The sequence below is a fragment of the Salvia hispanica genome, chromosome 6 (assembly GCF_023119035.1).
Source record: "Salvia hispanica cultivar TCC Black 2014 chromosome 6, UniMelb_Shisp_WGS_1.0, whole genome shotgun sequence".
Lineage (NCBI taxonomy): Eukaryota > Viridiplantae > Streptophyta > Magnoliopsida > Lamiales > Lamiaceae > Salvia > Salvia hispanica.
In genome coordinates, this window is record NC_062970.1 from 8,116,220 (window position 1) to 8,134,831 (window position 18,612).

Sequence of the window (18,612 nt, forward strand, 5' to 3'; positions counted from 1 at the left end):
AGTTTGAGAACTTAAATGCAAATGAGATATTTTATAGAATCGGACGAAAAAGAAAAAGATCCTTATTTTTATACGAAATAGATTAACTATTTACAAATTACACGTGTTTAATTTGCAAGTTGAAATTTCTAATGAACCTTAGAAACAACTTCAGGCCTGAGAAGTTTTCATATAATTCATAGTTAACATTTTTCAACAAAAAGATAAGTTTATATGCTCTAAACATAAAGTTATAAAACCTATCAATATCTAATCTAGTTATTTAAAGTAAACAGACCTATTTACAGTTTTACACTAGTGTTAAAATGGATTCTCATATAATCACAGTGTTGTATAAATAAATTACTATGTTCACTGCACGAGTGGAGAATGTTTCTTCTAAGTATATGGAAATTGAAATATATAATAATTACTGATTACGTGAGCATACCATTTCTAGAAAAATAGAGATTATATATCATTGTGATATTTGGGATTGGAGAAACTGGTCTTTTGCAAATTTGACATTGTTTTTTTGTCCCAAAATTAATTGCTATCATACGAGCTCTTTTCATCAATAGAAGAACAATACGTCCAAACATCTTATTCTCATTGTGATGATGGCAAATTAAATTATGCAATATTAATATCCCAAACTTGATTTTTATACCACAGTTAATGAGCTCTAACTAAATTATGAGACGATGGACCTCACGACTCACGAGTATGTTCATTTTTCATCAAATTACACATTTATTTCATTAATTAACCACTCGATCAATTTAAATAAAATAAAGTTGAATTAATATAAATTTAAAAATCATCTTATACTATAGGTTGGATTTTATATCATTAATTGTAATCCGAAATTCCAACTGCCAACAAGTAATTTAATGAATTTAGCGGCTTCTTAACGACAAACCAATCAAGTCAAAGGGGAAACAATCAAACAATCAATCCATGTGATTCACAACTAATCATACCTATTTAATCATTAATTCCAAATACCTATCATTAATACCATATGACAATTCGAGTCTAAATTGAGAGCACATAGACAAATTATTGGTCTTTAGTTACGACTCATCAAAATAACAAAATTTTTCTACATAGTAGTAGTATATAAAATATAGAGTTGAGACTGGTAATAATCAATGTCGTGAGAGAATCAATGTACCCAAGTTCGCTATATTTGGATATTGATAATATTAGTTAGACTGCTGTGATTTATAGAGATTAATTAAATACGAAAGTGAATCAAAGTACCCAAATTTGCAATATTTAATTTGAATATTGATAATATTGTTGTGCCTTAATAAAAAGATTGAGTAAATAAGCAAGTGATATGTTATAGATCTTACAAAAGAATCATTTATTATAGCAGAAAGAATCTATTTGATCTACAAATCTTACACTATTATCATTTATAATCAATGTGGGACATTAAAGTCTTTAACGATCGTTTCTCACGACCACGTAGATCACGACTAATTATTTGACAAGCCACCACTCCGAGATGGCTCTCAATGTGGCATGTTGGTCACTAATGATTCTTCAAGACGCCACTCTGAATTTTTGTTGTCACGAGAGTTGACTTCCAAACGTCTTTGTTGATCATGGTCATGTTGGCACAACCATCTTCCGCAAGCCATCACTCCTAATCATTTGGGCTATCAATGAATGTACAAATAGCAGATCAAATATGATTAACTCATATATAACTTACTAAGTAATTCACTTAGTTTTCACTTACTAATTTTCAGTTTCTATTATGCCTATGAACCATATCAATAGAAACTGAAAATTAATAGATTATTCATGCTAATCTATGTTAATATTTAAAGTGGCAACTAATTGAAGCTGAAAATTATTTGAGATAGAATAATGTCTGAATTTAATTCACGACATAATAGAATTGAATAATTTGCAGCTTTATGGTTGGGCATGATTAATAATTTGCCACCTAAAAATTACACATATCTTGGTTTCGTGTAATTTATGTGCATAAAATAAATGCTTGTACGTGAAGAATAAATGCATGTATCAGTGTCCAAGTACATTAGTATATGAAATAGCTAGATAGGGTAATTAATAGGGCAATGTGCCTAAAAAGAGTAATTATCGATCACCACAGCTGGGCATTGGAGACGTGACCATGTGCTAGATCCCATAAAACCCACTTCCCCAATGATTTAATTTTAATCAAATTTTTAGTCCTACTAAATTTAATCCCTCTAATGTACTCCTCCGTCCCTCATTAGCGATCCAGATTTGACTAGCTGAGTTTTAAGAAATGTAAAGAAAAGTTGGTTGAAAAAGTTAGTGAAATGTGGGACCCACTTTTTATATTGGTTTTATAATAAAATGTGAATGAAGTGAGTTAGTGGAATGCGTGACCTACTACCATTTATGGTATAAATGAAGTGTGACTCTTAATTGGGGACGTCGAAATGGAAAAGTGTGACTCTTAATCGGGGACGGAGGAGTAGTTATTTTGTTGTTCACCATAATTTAAAAAATATATTTTATAAATTAATTATATTCATTTTCTTCGTAATTTATAAGAGCATCTCCAAGGAAGAAGGGTAAATGGAAAGGTAAAGGAAAATAACTACCATATTTATCTTTTCTTCAAAAAAATTGATGCTCCAATGGTAATGGTATAGGGGAAGATATTATACCTTCTTTCATTTTGAGAATGTATCTTTATCTCTTCTTGATAGAAAGGGTAAAATGTTAGTTATTTTTATTTGTTTTTTTAGTTTACCTTCTTTCATTAGAGTATATTACTTTTTAAGAATGTATAATTATCTTTTTAAAAAGATAAATGAGAAATATAGCTTCTTAATTTACCTTTCTCCTTTATAGACGTTCTAAGTGTTTTTAATCCAACTTTTACATTAGGGATCAATAGTGACGGTACATTTTGGTTGGTAGCAAAAGTAGAATATGGCCCAAATTTTCTGACAATAGAAAAAGGCTGTAGCATAAAATTTTCATTTATGACATGAAATTATCGGAAAACAAACCGTTAGATCTTAAAAGAAATGCTGGAAGTTTTATAGCCATGATAATTTTGCTAGTAATCAAAATGTGTTAATATTATTGAAGCATTTTTAAAAGGGTAATTCTTTTAAAATCACAACTTTCCATGAATTCGAATTTTCTCAGAATTTTAAAAGTTAGTGTAATTCATGAACTTTATTGTCGGTTGTTATTTTTTCATCGCGGTTTTTCGGTCTGATTCAAACTATTCGTTTCCTATTAAGACAATGTCCAAATTCTTTTATCTTACTATCGTTATCTTTGTCTTGAAATAGCTTTGTGTCGATACGTTTGCCTCAATCGGAACTCGGATCAAGAAGTTATGGCCATTATGATAGTACAAGGTCGCACAAAGGTCGCAGCCTTCATCAAATGGCCATAACTTCTTCATCCGAGTTCCGATTAGGCGTACAAAGTACCACCTGAAGCTATTTCAAAGACGAAAATAACGATAGTAAGATAAAAGAATTTGGACATTGTCTTAATAGGAAACGAACAGTATGAATCAGACCGGAAAACTGACATGGGAAAATAGCATCGACATTAAAATTCGTGACATTACACAAACTTTTAAAGTTCGTGAGAAAAACCGAAATTCATGGAAAGTTGGCGACTTTAAAAGCAGTTACCTTTTTAAAACGTGCTAAATTAAAATCAAAACTGATGATTTTTTTAGCAATTAACCATACATTTTCATATCTTTCACATCTTTATTTTAGGGAATAATCTTTTCCATTAAATAACAGAGAAGAGCCGTCTTTAGAAAAAAAGTGAATGAAAATTAGTTAGCGTTAGAATCCATCTCATCAAGATGCACAAAAAACCTTAAAAGTGATGAAAGTGAAGTTATGAAAGCAAAAACACACCTACAAGAAATGAATAATTTTTTTAGAATAATAAAATGAAACCTCATCTCATTTTCTACTAATTCATATTGGTTAGTTATTGGACTTTTTAATACATGTGTAAATTATCACATAATTAGAAGAAATTGGGAGCTTGTTTGCATTTCCAACTTATTTAAATTTAATTAGTATGGTTTACTATTTGGCTAGTGCCAACAAATCAAGATTCTATCCCATTATCTACGTGTATAAATTTATAATGAGAAAAATGAGTTAGAACATAGAAGCATGGGGCTGTTTCCTCCTGTTTCTTCTCCCACCGATGTCATTACTACAATAATCATACTATATTATAAGCTTACAATTATCATACATATGCAAAGCTAGTTTTGTCTGAATTCAACTCCAAAGATTCAGACAGAGAGAGAGATGGGGAAAACAGGAAGATGGCTAAGAAACATCTTGACTACCAAGAAAGAAAAGGCAAAGAGAGAGAAATCGACCAAATCTCAGGCACCGACCACCGCCCCTCCTCTCCCATCTCCACCACCACCCCTAAAGAGAAGCGCCGCTGGAGCTTCCGCCGCTCCTCCGCCTCCGCCCCGCCCAAGCACCACGATCCCACCCCCATCGAAAACGAACCCGCATTGCCCACCCCGCCCTCCGATCACAAGGCCGAGGAAGAGGCCGAGGCTGAGCCCGCGACCAAGATCCAAGCTGTTTTTCGCGGCTATTTGGTGTGTTTCGTATTGTTACTGATATTTGTTTATAGACTAAATGGGCTCTCGTTTTCGATAATATTTACTGTACTATAATATTTTTCTATTATTTGGATGAAGGCGAGAAAAGCTTTGAATGCGTTGAGAGGATTGGTGAAGCTGCAGGCGTTGGTGAGGGGGATTTGGTGAGGAAGCAAGCGACGGCGACGCTGCGGTGTATGCAGGCGCTGGTGGCCGTGCAGACCAGAGCCAGAGCCCAGAGGCTGAAGATGGCTGCTCAAGATTCCCAATTTCTTGATCAAACCAATTACACTCATAGAAAATCTACCCATGAAAATATGTTTAGGAATTCCAATTATCAAGTAAGTTTTTCTTTCTTTTCTTTCAACAAATTAATACTCCAACATACATCATCACAAACTATCAAGATTCAAGAATGTGGTTGCAAATGAATACTCTGTTTTAGCTTGTTTGGTTTGCTTGATTTAATATGCCAAAGTTAAGAATTGGCGGTTCTATGTTACGGACTCAATTCCCACATCGGTTGTGAGAACAACTGGTGTGGGGTAATATAGACTAAATGGGCTTTCTCTCCTAACAAACTATCTTTTGGGATGAGTTGTACTGTTTGGTCCGTATCATTCTAGTTCTGAAAATTTTGGAACCGTAACCAACCTGACAAAAGGAAATGGTGGTGTGGTCTCAGGTTCAAACCTGCCTTTTTTATATCGTTTGCCAATGTTTTTTTCCTATTTTCACAACTTATTACAAATTTTCTTGGTTTTAAATAAAAGCCGAGGATTAACCGCTAGTTACGATTCCAAAAAACTTGAATTGAAACCGGACCAGTAGAACCGATATACTGATTCCGGTTCTGAATCGAAACCGCCGGTGTGAACCAGGCATCCCATATTTGTATCATCACCTCATTTGTTGCCATCAAACAGGATTTCGGGCTGGAAGAGAACGTGAAGATCGTGGAGATGGATCAAGGCGACTACAAGCCCGCGACAAGAGCCCGGAACAGCTACTCAAACCACACGTGGAGCAAGCAAGATCATCACGAATCAGACATAACAAGCTCGTTGGGGACGGCAGAGAGCAGCCCCTGCAGTGCTACTCTGCCGTCCTGTCCAAGGCCGAGGAGGCCCGCCTCCCGTTCTCATACCCGAGGTCAGAGTACGCAGAGTCCCTCTGCAACGACTGCCCCGGCTACATGGCCAACACGCAGTCGTCCAGGGCTAAAGTGCGGTCCCACAGCGCCCAGGCAGAGGCCCCCTGAGGGCCCTGTGCTGGAGAGCAGGCGGCGCCCTCCATAGAGGGCGCAACGTGCCTAGGGCGGTCAGGATGCAGAGGTCGTCGTCGCACGTGGCTCACTATCCTTGGTCAGTGAAGCTTGATAGATCATCAGTTTCACTCAAGGATAGTGAGTGTGGATCATCCAGCACTGTGCTTACTAACACCAACTATTGTAGATCATTGGTTGGATTTGAGGTCACTTTAATTACCTTTTTTTCTTCTAATTTTTTTGTTTTTTTGGGTGTGCAAGTTTATGATGAGTATTGGTTTGTTTTGGATTCAGGTGCATGGAGGTAGGTATTGAGCTGAGAGAAAATCTGAGGAGGAGAAAGCATGGGAGTTGGAATGGATCTTGTAATGATTTTGGTTAATTTGTTCTTGGTTTCAAGATCAGAAAGGTGGGATCATTTCAATTCCAGTGTAACAGTTTGCTTAATTTATTTATATTTTTTAATGTGAAGAAGTTATTGTATCTTTCTACTTGTTATTACTATTGTTTTTTATGGGTACATTTGCTACCCAGAATCAATATTAAAATATTCTATATACAGATTCTTGAGTGGTCTAATTTTCCAACCGTTTCATTTTACAAAGAATAAAGTTCGATGATACTACTAACTAAATGGACTTTGTCTTTATATGATACTGATAGGCGATATATAGCCTTTTTTCATCTTGGACTCTTGAAAATTTTTAATGTGAGGATTATGGGTTGAATATAGGTTATTTATTTGAAGTGAATGCTATTTGTTAATAAACAATTTTGGGTTGAATGTCGTAATATTTTAACTGGTAATGATATGATATAGGGGTGAACTCCATAAATATATTCAAACTAGTGAGTTTGCATATGGTTTTTAGGAAAAAATTATTAGTTTTAATAAACTTAGCGTATAATCCTGTATGATATTCTTTGTCATATTTTTGACTTTTTTAGATCTTTCAAAGCCCGTTAAAAATATTTTAGATTTTATGTAATAACTTAGGTTTTTGATTCGTGTTTTAGTATTCTACAAGTACTAGGTACTTGATGTAAGAAATAAGTTTTTTTGGCATAGTTAGATTTGTATTTACTTCTTTTCCTTTATTTCTTCTTCTCTAAGTACGTTAAACGATAAAATTAAGCATAATTCATCTCTACTAAATTTAAATCTTTTAATACGTTGAATTTAATAAAGTTAGACTATAAATCTTGTAAATTTTTCAAAAGTAACAACAAATTAAAGTAAATTACTTATATTTTTACAGAATTCTTGTTACATGAGATTCTATAGAGGAAATGTACTTTTTTTTTACAGAAAATGTACTTATTTTGTTTCATGAATTTTATTTTTAGAATTTTAATTATTTAGTTCTCTTTCTGCTTCATATTTTTGATAATGTGTTCTACTGCTAATTTACATTATGACCTAATCTTTTATGGACTTAATTTTTGTAAGTAGTAAGTAATATGGATTGTCTTACTGTAATGTGCCATTTTTTAATATGATCTTAATATTTTGTGAGCGTCGCCGGCCATAAATATGTTTTTAAGTCTCTAATGTAATACAATCCCATTAAATAGAGTATTATTTATGTGTGAGTGAGAGAGATCATAATGATTGGTTTTCTTATAAGAATTCAATTTTATTATATGGCTGATTAATGCCAAGAATAGATATCATTTTATTAATTGTATTCTTTATGTTTAATTAGAAGTTAAACTTTTTTTTTTCACAGAGGAAATGTTTACTAGAAAGAAATAACAATATTTCTATTTTTTTCCGTCTCTTACCTTATTTTCTCTTCATTCACTTACAAAAAACAATACATAAAATCTCGTCAAAAAACCAAATGTGTCATATTTATTGAAAGAATTGAGTATTTTACTAATTATAATAAAATTCCAATAATCTAAATCTTCTCTAATAGAGCTAATTTTTCACTATATAATTTAGATTCACTAGATATGAAATATAAATAAAAGAAAAAAAAAGTGAATTAAAATATCTCAAAATAACTTAAATATTAACCCTTAACCTTATACTTAAAAATAGACAACGTTATAAATTACACAATTTTTATTATGTAATGTAGGGGTGGCGAAAGCGGGTTACCCGGGTACCGCACTCGACAAGTCGGGTACCCGTACCGATTTTAGCTAAATTGTTGTCCCAATACCCGCCGTGATATACCGGATTACCCGATACCGTGTTGGGTATCCGTACCGCATTGCGGGTACCGTACCCGACCAAATTCGAATAAAAATTTTGAAACCATAATAATCGTCAATGTTCCCTAATTTACTTAATTAATATTGATGGTAAACTTTGAATAGATTAAGAATAAAAGTGAGGGGACTCTATAGCTAGTTCCGATGAGTTTTCAATTATATGTTCGTCGGAATATAAAAATGTTTTAACAGAACTCTTAGAAACATTTCATTTTCTTCACTCATTTTGTAAAAATAATAATATAAATACTCTTCTCTATATTATAATCTCTCTTACTATACTTTTTCTCCATTTTAACTATTTATTTTTAATTTTTTAAAAATGAGTGTGTATATCTATTATTATTTAACTATTTATTTTTTCTCTAATTTAACTATTTGGAACGCCTCTATTAATATGGAATGGAAGGGTATTAAAAATGATATATGGCTCTAATACTATAATAACGGTATTACGGACTAACGGGTATACCGTAGTGGGTAACCTCGCACCGCAAAACTCTAAAACACACTACCCGATCCGCTCTATTTCCCGTTATCGTCGGGTATCGGTATCGATACCGACGGGTAGCTGGTCGAAATGGGAATTACCCATTACCGCTACTCATTTTGCCACCCTAATATAATGGGTAGAGTAGGAGAGATGAAAGAAATGTGGTAGAATTAGTATTACAGAATGATTTGTAAGGTTATAGTATTGATTTAAAACTTTGAATTAATCTAATTTAAGTGGATGGTTCAAAATGGTAAACTTAGTCCATTTTTAATTTTGAAAAAATATTATTAAAATTGAGATTGCAATTGCAGAGATTCGCATAATAGATTGCGATCATATTAAGTAATTAACAGTATTAATAACAAAAGTGGCAGACTATTATTTTAGGCAAGAGCCGCACACATTGCAACGAACGCCGACTATCCATCGCCTAACTGCCGCCGAATCACATTTATACCTTTGACTTTTGATGGTCTGAGCCACGTCGACATTTTCTACCTCCAAAACAAATCAAAATCCCATAATTTTGCAAAAATCTGAAAATTGATAGTAATAGTAATTAATTACCTTACCTATATCACTCGCTTTTCCTCTATCCAATTTCACCACATTTCTTTCTAGTTCTACTCCACTTTCTATCGAATTTCGACTATGGCTACAGTTGTATTTCTTGCTATTACACTGGCTCTGGGATCTGCCTGCGCCTCCGCCAACTTCACCTTCCCTTTTATCTCCTCTTTCGGTTTGTCTTCATCCCTCTTTTCTTAAACTCCTCCAAGTTTCTGCCTTTTTCCATTTTCAGCAATCTAGTACTTTGCCTTTTGTATTTAGTTTTTTCTATTCTGTTTTGGGGAGATGTGGTTGATTGATTATGTGTATAGTGATGGGGCCTTATTTGGCTGATTGTTTTTTCAAAATGGTACCTAATTTTTTCGTATTTGGGTGTGTTTCTTGAATTGAAATTCTGTCATTGTTTAACTGAAAGTGTTTTTATGTAATGGGAGTATATGAAGTGTTATTTCTTTCATTTCTAAGTGATTATTGAAAATTATGAGTGTGTTTGTTAATATGTACTATGTGTCTGATGATGGCATGCTTATTTGATCCCATATTTATGTGATTCTTGAGATGGGACTGTTGATTGATTAGGTGATGAAGCTTGCAAAACAACTATTTGTGGAAAGGAAGCTGCGTGCCTTCGAATAATAGTGTTTTCGGATTCGAGTGTCAATGCCAGAAAGGCTGGAAACAGTCTCGCCCTGCGAATGATCAGTTCTTCAAGTTCCTGCCTTGCGTCTTCCCGACTGTCAGTTCTCTGTTCTCCTTTTTTTTTGTTCTTGATTGTATCGTTGTGAACTCATTTGATCAAGTTAGATCAAATTTGACTTGTGAAATGATCTCCAATCAAAATCCAACAAGGTTTTGCTGGAAAGGGACAGATACTAAACCAAACAAACGTGTATAGATTACCATTATCATTAAAAATATAGAGATAATGTTTTGATTTGAGGTTGATAGTAAATTTGCAAGATTGTAGTTTGAGACAAGTGTGATAGTGTCTAAGGTTCAATTTCTCTCTGCAGGTAATGTAAGTTTCAACTGTGATATGCCTCCTGCTCCTGCACCCAATCTCAAGAACGCAAACCAATCAGTCTTTGATCGTATGAAACCATCTCTTCAATCACTAGTATTCTTTTGTTCATATCTCTCAATCCATCTGTTTTTCGTGTTTGCAGCCTGCTCGTGGACTGATTGTGGAGGGCTCGTGCAACAACACCTCCATGTTCACACACTCATGTACGTGCGAGGAGGGCTACTACAACTTGTTCAATTCCTCTTCCTTCCCGTGCTACAAAGAATGTAAGTGCAACAAACTCTAGCACATAAAGTTGCAAAATCGAAATCCTGAAGCATGAGTATTTTGTTATTAGGCGCAATGAAAGGGGACTGCCCGAATCTGGGAATCGCCCTGGGGGAAATCATCAAATCCGACACCCTCGGGGCCAGGAAGCTCCAGTGTCGTTGGAGACAATTCAAGCCACGGTGAGAAATTTTCTAGCAATGTAGTCATGCTCTGTTTCTTCATATATTGACTGTTTTCGATTCGTTGCAGCAGCATCAAGCTTGATCACCTTCAGTTGGCTGATTACCATAGTTGCAACATTAGCTCCATTTCTATGGAACTACACTTGAAAGAGAGCCACTCATCTTTTCCAAGATTAGCAGTTTGTTTCATAATTTATCATCACAGTCTATCTATTGTATAATTACAGTTTTTTGTTTTGACTTAAAGATCAAGTTTTCCCCCAAATCTTGAATATTTCATCGATTTAGATATTATTTCAGTAGTACAACAATCAACAAAAACAAATAGCAATGAAATTTAATGCTTTGATTAAAGAATAAGTGCAACAATTGACTGATTACATTGCCTCTGATCTCAAAATAGTACTTTATTGAATTTATTGATGAATAATGTTAGAAACATCAGAATTTGAATAACCGCAAAAACTCAATTTTCTGATATCAAAATCGATTAATTGGCCTCATCAGTACCAAAAAGCTTCATTCTCGACAATGGCGACCGGAGATAGCCTTCCACTTCAAATTTTTTGGGGAAAGCTGTTTATACTTGGCGAATTGCTGCTTTGCCTCGTCGTTCTTATCCAACAAGCTGTAAATCATACCTTTGCAGAAATAGGGGCGGAAATCGGAGGGATCCTCCATCGCCAGCTCATCGTAGCTCCGCAGCGCCTCCTCCACATCCTTGTGAAGGAACTGCATCTGCGCCATGATCAGCCTCACGTCTCTCGCCTCCTTCGCCTTCATCTCGCTCTCCGCCACCCCAGCGCTTCGCAGCCGCCGCATCACCTCCTCCCCTCTCCCTGACCGATCCATCAACAGCGCGTTCTCAAACAGCGCCTCGAAGCTGAGCGGATTTCGCGATAGGATCTCCTCGAACGCCTCGCGCGCCTCCTCGATTCTCCCGATCTCGCTCAGGAGCCTCGCGATCATGAACCTCCACTCCTGATTTTCCGGCTGCGCGGCGGAGAGCTTCCGTAGAATCGAGAGGCTCTCGGCGTCCTCGCCGGCGTCGAGCTTCTCCTGGAGGAGCTTCTTCAGCGCGTCGATAGCTTCGGAGCTGGATTCGAGGAGCTGCGTCAGAGGCGAATTCGCGGCGGTGTCGTCGTCTTCTTCCTGTTGGATGTCTTCGCGGCCTACGGTTGCGGTTAGGGTTTCGGATGGCTTCGGAAGCTCCGCCCTGGCTGGGGATTGGAACTTCGAGAATGTCGCGGCGGCGATTACGACGGCGCAGGCGGCGGCCTTTAGATGGGGAATGAAGGGGATTGGTGGAGAGGGGTTGGTTGAGGAGGAGGAGGCGGCTTTGATAGCGAAATTCTTCTTGTTGTGAGGATAGGATGGAGGCGGGGAGGAGAATGGGGGTGGTCGCGCGGAGCTATGGGCGGAGAGAGGCGACGGAGATGAGGAGCGGAGGCTGAGAGGGAATTCATTTTGGAGATTGAGATTTTTAGGGTTTTTGGATTTGGGTAAAATGTTGAAAGGGAAGAAGAAGGATTTATCATTTGCAGTTAAATAATTTAATTAATGTTTATTACCTAAAACCGACCCGTTATCATTTTGTGGGTCGGGATACACTACTCTCTTTTAGAATAAAATTATTTTTAATATTTAATTAATTTCTCTTCTTGTTATAGTAGTAGTAGTAATTATTTTCGAACCCACTTCCCTACCATTGTACTTAAATAAGAAAAATTATATGAGGATTATGTGGAGAAATAGGAGATTGTAATTTGTAACAAAGAACAGAACTTATACATGAAAAAAGGTGATTTTTTTTTTGTGTAAAATGGAGTAGCAAATTTGATCTCTATTTATAAGCAATGAAAAATTCTGAATTTTGTTAAAATATACTGTTAGTAATACTACTATACATATAGGTGTTAAAATATACAAGTGTAAGATGTTTATCATTCACCAATGAAAATATATAAAGGAAGGGTTCATTTAATAATTCCCATATAGTATTAAAATATAGGTCTTGAGTCTTCATTTGCTTTTAGGGTAATTCGATTCACAACATTTATTTCACCCACCATAGAATAGACTTCATTCTAATAAATACTATAGCCCATTAACCCCAAATAATAAATACCTAATTTACTATAGCCTCTAGTATGAAATTTTATTAAAATGACCCGAATTAAGTGTTAGGTTAAATTTCACCTAAACGCAGAGTAGTAGCGGCGCCCATCCCTCACTCGTTTTTAAATACTCCATATTTCATAGGAGTATTTGATAGTGTAGAACTCTAAGAAAAATAAACAATTTAATTATTTATTCAAGCCGAGGTTATAATAGGTAAAATGATGCCCCTGAAAAGAATTGCATTTAATTTTTATTTTTTAATACCGTAGACTTCACAATCTTAAAAATAAAAGGAACACTATAGTACTCATATTAAAATTGGACTGGACCACTAGCCTTATCATTTTCTATGCTTCTATTTTTGGGCTTGGCCCATCTAAATAAACGGGCTCATAATTAAAATTTGTTTCTTTGTCTATTTCCAATATCTTTATAAAGCAACATACAAAAGAAATCAATCAAATCATCATACTATATAAAGTCCACTATACATTTTGTCATTGTTTGCTATTTGACACCCCAAAAAAGAAGAGTTTCTTAAAATAATTTCCGGCGAGTAGAGTTCATCAATCAGCAATTAAAATGGAGTAGCATTGATTTCTTAGAAGAACTCATAAGTTTTACGTGTAAAAGAAGTGGACTTGTATTTAAGAAGTTACACTTAAGAATATAAGAAGAATTTGATTGAAGGCAGTGAGAAAAGACAGGCCATCAGAGTGCGGCCGCGGAGGTCCGTTAACGGCGGCGTAGCAGTGACACATGTGACAGCCTAGGTTGCCATATACTTGTACATAGAGGAAAATGTCATAACAGTAACACCATTAATTATAGTATGAACTTGGGAATTCGTGTCTTTTGCCATTGTTAAATGTAGGAATAGCATTTTTGTGTAATTCATTTTCTGATTTATAGTCGTATATGCTATGATATTTGGACGAATTACAAAGGTGATTTTGATTTTTCAAATATTTGGAAAAAGGCTAGCATCTTTATAAAAAATTACTATAAACTAGAATTAGGATGGGGTGTTTGAGATACTGAATCACTAAATTTCGAGCATTAGAAAGTGTCATCGGGATATCATCATTACTTGTTTTTCTTATTCTTTTAGCTATGCATTTGACCCAAATATTTATTGGTAATTGAAGCTAGTGTTTAGATATGGTGTCTGTGGTATAATTATGTACGTGTTGAAAATTACAGTTATTACGTCTTCTTAGACAATCTATTTGTGTGCCTAAGTGGAATAGGCCAGTGACACACTGACACTAACGAAGTAGAGTCAATAGTGCAAAAAATAAACAAATTACATGTTTTTTATATGAATAGGTATATGTTGAAAAATAAAATTGCAAATGTAAGACAACTTAGTTACTTAGACTAAGCTATAATCTTTTAATTATTTAAATTTTTTTGTTAGCAGTTAGGTAGGATAGGATATTTTTCTTATCATACTTATTATAAATAAGTAATAAAAATTTTTATTAGTATTATAAGAAGAATGGAATTAAATAAAATATTTTTCATTTTCTCTTTCACAATTCTCCAGACAAATTGATTTCTCCTCCTCTCTCTAAAAATGCTTTCCCCAATTCATCTTCCAATTCATCTATATTCTTTTGCTATACCAATCGGAAGGGAAGATGAACCCTATCAAGCATGCACGCACAATAAATTAATAAATCTGAATCAAGTTTTATTTTGTCAATGCATTTATAAAATTTTTATTCAACGTGATAAGTAAATGCTAATTTTCGATTTTGTCCGGATCGGATTCTTAGTATCCTCTAGTATACTAATATTATTTTTTTTATTTTTGTTATTACTTGCTTTGTAAGGGTTAAATTCAACCCATGTATTCACCGCATGACCTTTACTATCATGTTATTGTTAGCTCATATCTCATTCGCAACATCATGAATCGACGCTTTATGTCGTTATTGTGTGATTGTCTATCAGGTTAGTGTTATTATCGTTTCATATTGAATTTAAGTTGTTATTATATTGTGTCAATATGAATAAGGTTCTTTGCTAACGCATTCATATTGTGTGTGGGTCTATTATTATTAAATGTAGGAGTCAAATTCTGGGTTGAATATTTTTTTAACCAGTCATACTTGAATTTTGTCGTAATAGGTTAAGTCGATATAATATTGGCCTGATAAGCTCAATCTGCATAATTTATTAGTCCAATATCACTATATAATGGCTAAAATTTTAGAGGAAGTAAAAAGTGAGAAATTTGATATATCGGGGTAATGAAATAGCAGAATAGAGTATAGACTATAGAGAAATAGTTGAATGAAATGATTACATTTGTTTGCAATATTGCTATCCATCTGTAGCACTAGGTAATTTGAGTCGTGGATGCTTCATTAATGGGGGAATTGCCATCGACAGCCACCACATTTAATTAGGCATAATGTCAATTTACGAATTATTATCCACTTATCCACATATCAATTCAATAATTCACGAATTAATATTGCTGTCTTTTTAATAATTCAATATTTTATGTCACATTTCGCATGTGTATTGTCATATCGTTTAGATAATTGTCACTTATAGAATATTCATTAATAATAGGAGTTTATTCATTGTAGATTTTAACATTTGTGATAAATATTTAACTGTTGTTACACCTTAACACTAAGACCCAAACAATACATAGAAAATACTGTAGTAGGAAAATTGCTATGAGATTGTCGTTCCCCGAACGGATAAAATTATCTACGTTATAAAAAAATTTAACTTATTTTTTACGATAATTAATTCGATTTTTAAAACTAATAAAAACCATGTAGTTCGATTTGTCATACTTATGTTTTTTTAGAATTATCTACAAATAAGCCAACTTACATGCTCATCATGAAATTGAACTATGGATTATATATTATACTAGATGATGGTAAATTTTCTCTTAGTATATTTAGTTTCAACATTCAATAGGAATGCTCTTGATTGTAGCATCATTTTCTATTTACCACATTTTACAAAGAATTATTATTGATAGGTAAAAAGAGGAAAAAAATAATTCAACCAAAAAGTGTTGTTTTTATACTTTATTTGGTTTATTTGAGATTCGTACTCTCTCTTGACCTTACAAAGGTGAGGAATACTCTGAACTATTGTGCCAGTGGTGATCTAAAAATGTTATCATAGGAGTAACATTTAATAATTGTGACATGTTCAAAACAAGAGTTCCCAGTAAAGCGTGAAAATTGTAACTGCATTTTAAATAAATGTGTTTGAGTTATTATAGAATAAATAAAGAGTTAGTATTGGCCTTTAAAAAAAAAGAAAAAATTCACTTAAAAAGTGTTGTTTTTATTTTATTTGTTAAGTTTGAGATTCGTATCTCGTCTCTCGACCTTACAAAAGCGAGGAATACCACTAAGCTATTGTGCCATGGTGATCTAAAATATTGTTATAATTTTATACTAACATATACATAAATCATTCTAAAATTGCAAATCAAAGCGGTGCTATTTTTGAAATTTTCACACTCTGAATTCTAAAATTGCAAATCAAAGCGGTGCTATTTTTGAAATTTTACACACTATCAATTCTAAAATTGCAAATCAAACGCGGTGCTATTTTTGAAATTTTACACACTACTGAATTCTAAAATTGCAAATCAAAGCGGTGCTGTTTTTGAAAATTTACACACTACTGAATTTTTTAACATTCAAAATTGCAAATAAAGTGTTGAATTTGATATATCAAGCTGGAGATATGTCTTCCTTTAATCAAATCTTCAATATGAGTTATGTCTTCCTTTAATCAAATCCACAATTGAGTAATGTCTTCCACCAAAAAAGAATTTTACTAAATATCGTAAATGAAACACTTTTCATGCTAAGCAAGTTCAATGGTGGTTGGTGGTGGGATTTAATATCATCATTTAATATTGAACAATTGAATTAGAGTTCTGTCCACATCTCATTTTCCAATCAATCAATTTCCAACTTCCACGCTTCTCATTATATATTTTAATTATTATTATTATTATTATTATTATTATTATTATTATTATTATTATTATTATTATTATTATTATTTCTCAATATTGGTTAATTTAAAGTACGTTTAATTCAATCGACATAGAGTTATAGGTACTAAAAAACACACGTAGCATCCAAATCAAATGACATCAAATGGATTTCTTTCTTTTATTTATTTATGCATCTAGAATTTATAAATAATCCAGTTGTAGAATGCTACCATGCTCCACAAAATTGGATTTTGCAAATGACTCTATAGAGTTGTTATAGTAAGATTGTCTCCGGCGGCGCCCCTCACATTCGCCCCTCCCACACGCCCTTTCCATGCCACGTCAGCACTAGCCTCCCTTCACTCTACATCACTAGCCCTTCCCATTGCACTAGCCCTTCCCACTCGCCCTCCCACTCGCCCTTCCACAATTAAATTAATTCCAATTAAAATTTAAATTCACGGAAGACATAATCCGACAAAAATACGAGAACGGGAAATACGAATATTTCGTTAAAAAAAAACATACATAATTCGAAAAAAAAATTACATAGTAGAAAAAAAAAACATACATCATGCGAAAAAAAAAACAACCACATCGTTTTCCACCCCTCCGCGTCCAAACCTCTTCGATGATATCCTCCGAAGTCGAATATGGGCATTTCTTTGCCGCATGTCGGTAAATGCGCGCAACCCTCAACCTCTCCATGAGGTACACCCATGTTCACATTCGCGGTGGCCACGCCGTGGCTGGGTCCGCACCGTGTCATCTTCCGTTCCACGGTCAATTCGTCCCCTTCACTTTCGACAATCATGTTGTGCGGAATGATACACGCGTACATGATGTCGCGATGTTGGGATATACCACTGCCGTGCCCGGGCCCCTCACCATCGCCCATCGATTGGGGCGCACCAAATGGGGCTCAACATCCTTGCGCGCTGCCTCTTGCCGGTCGCAAAGTAGCTCTTCTTTGGCCCGACCGGATGCTTGATCGACTTCACAAAGCGGGCCGGCTTGGGTATATCCCATCCGCCAAATAGTATCCCATGTTGTCTGGTTGCCGTTGGCGATGAACGATGGCGGACCAACGCCATTGCACCTATCGTTGAACAAGGGCGACGGGCCGGAGGACGTTGAGGTCGTTGTTCGACCGGCTACTCCAAAATAAGCATGCCATATCCACGCCGGTAGTCGGCTACGCCAAGGATCATCGTGGGATGCTTGGCTTTGGCCGGAAGTGTGTATCCCCTTCCGGCGCGGCGTTCCTCCACTCCCAATGCATACAATCGATCCCGCCCAACATCCCGGGAACCCGTGCACCGACCCGTGCATATTGATCAGCTGCGCGGTCTTCGGGGCCGGACGTCGAAGATGCGATCCCGAATATCGCTCTAACGCCCGCGCAAAACTCCAAAAGACACGGACGGCAAGATTCCCCAATGTGGAGGTACTCGTCGAACATGTCGGCCGGCCCTCCGTACGCCGGTTGCGATTGCGGCCGTACATACGTATTGCGTGTGTCCGGGTTTGCCGGCCCGCATCCTCCACGATCCTGAAAACTCGTACCTCCTCTCTAATGCACCAACGATATGCATAAAACGAGGACGATGCATCCGAAACGTCGGCGGAATAAGGCATCCCCAAACGCGGCTCGGAGCAAAGTAGTCCTCATACAACCGCTGATGTGCAGCAATGTGGTCCCGGGGTACATGCCGTCGGCGATGGATTGGCCGAGGCACGGCGAGATAATTGAAAAAAGAGGTTTAGAGAGAGAAACTTGTCAACACAAGTGGTGTGAATGAAATGACGTTGGAGGAGCCCTATTTATAGAGTTTAAAAAAAATAAATATGTCGGA

The 18,612-nt window shown here is 35.4% G+C and overlaps 2 pseudogenes; one reads left to right on the plus strand and one right to left on the minus strand.

Moving 5' to 3' along the window:
- The first annotated feature begins 4,180 nt into the window (after positions 1-4,180).
- Positions 4,181-6,433, plus strand: LOC125196607 (annotated as a pseudogene).
- Positions 6,434-10,966: 4,533 nt separating this feature from the next.
- LOC125194605 lies at positions 10,967-17,654 on the minus strand (annotated as a pseudogene).
- Between the last annotated feature and the right edge of the window lie 958 nt (positions 17,655-18,612).